General features: G+C 41.6%; 1 protein-coding gene across 1 annotated transcript in view; it reads left to right on the forward strand.

The window, feature by feature from the left end:
• Positions 1-1,421, forward strand: part of fut8b (fucosyltransferase 8b (alpha (1,6) fucosyltransferase)) — an 80,522-nt gene that overhangs the window by 1,156 nt on the left and 77,945 nt on the right.

A 1,421-nucleotide genomic window follows, 5' to 3' on the forward strand; every position in this document is an offset into this window, starting at 1 on the left:
CCCCCCCCATCGCACCAGGACAGTCAAAAGTGGGAGCCAGCCAGGGTGATTTCTGCTTCCCATCCCTTCCTGTACACTTTTACACAGCTGACAGATAATATAGATGGCAGCACCCACATACACAGGCTATGTGTGTGTGTGTGTGGGGGGGTCTGTGTTCAGTGTAGCTCAACTGATATAGTCTGGCGTCAGTGCTGGTAAGACCACAGAGGTTCAATTCCCAGCAGCAGCACCCATTAGAAGATGTATGCCTTCACAGTGATGTGAAAGTGCCACCAAACGGTGATGAATGCACAGCTCATTGAATGAATGGGTGTAGTATTGTCATGATCTCACAGCTGAAGCCGAAGTCAGAGCATGTGAAGGAACAGAATACTGTAAGGCACTTTTTAAATTCATTTAATATGACAGATTCAATGTAAAATAAGTCTTATTGCTTTCACACGGAAAAAAAAAATCAATTTGTGATATGGATGACGTATGGCTTTTCTAGTATTTCACATCACTGAATGTCTGCAGCTGATATTACAAGACATATATCATCTCTGTGAAGCATGCTGTGATTTGTCTTTTCTTTGACAGCATATTGTCTGACCACAAATTATCAGCTCGCAGTGTTGTATAGTGCCGCAATTATCCCCAAGTTCTGATCCATTTGCAGCCAATATACATTGTGTTCTCATTTGAATTGTAGTTGCTGACAAGGAAGAAACTGAACACCTATGGACTACTAATGCATCATTAATGTTATCTAATAAAGTCAGCCTTGGTAACTGGAAGCAGATTGATTGAGTTAGTAGCCTTAACCCATTCATGAATAAGTAAACAGCCATATATATTGCTGTGACAGCAGTCTAGGCCATGGCAGAGGGAACTCTATCTTGGATTCCAGTGGCGAGTAATGTGTTGCTTCAGATCGACGCCCCCCCCTTTTTTTTCTCCTACTGTTTTAAACTGTCAGGGGCCAATTATTTTACATAAAGCAAAGTGACTCATGCCTTGGCAACACATTTCTGTGATCTGGGCTTCACCGTTTTTAGAATGAATAGGCATAGCCACGGGTGGACCCATTTATTTCAGCCAAGTGCAAATAATTACATTAGAGCAGTTCATTTCAGTCTGTAGTTTTTGATGAATCACTTAAATTAAATAGTAGTGATAACATTCAAACTAACCCTTGAAATTTACTTGGCAGGTTTGAATTTTTTTGCCTTCCAGGTTGTGTTGTTTCTGCTTGTTGAGTTGATTGCATCGGACAAATGTTGCTACCATGTAGCTACTGTAACACTGCATCTATAATACAGGAGAATGTGCTTTCTAGAGAACACACACACACACACACACACACACACACACACACTTGAGCTGGTCTATTTTGTCTCTTTCCCCTTCCTTCGTTTCCCTCTCCCTCTCTCTCCCTC

Source organism: Morone saxatilis, unplaced genomic scaffold (genome assembly GCF_004916995.1).
Source record: "Morone saxatilis isolate NCDOM2014 unplaced genomic scaffold, NCSU_SB_2.0 Contig7, whole genome shotgun sequence".
In the NCBI taxonomy this organism is placed as follows: domain Eukaryota; kingdom Metazoa; phylum Chordata; class Actinopteri; family Moronidae; genus Morone; species Morone saxatilis.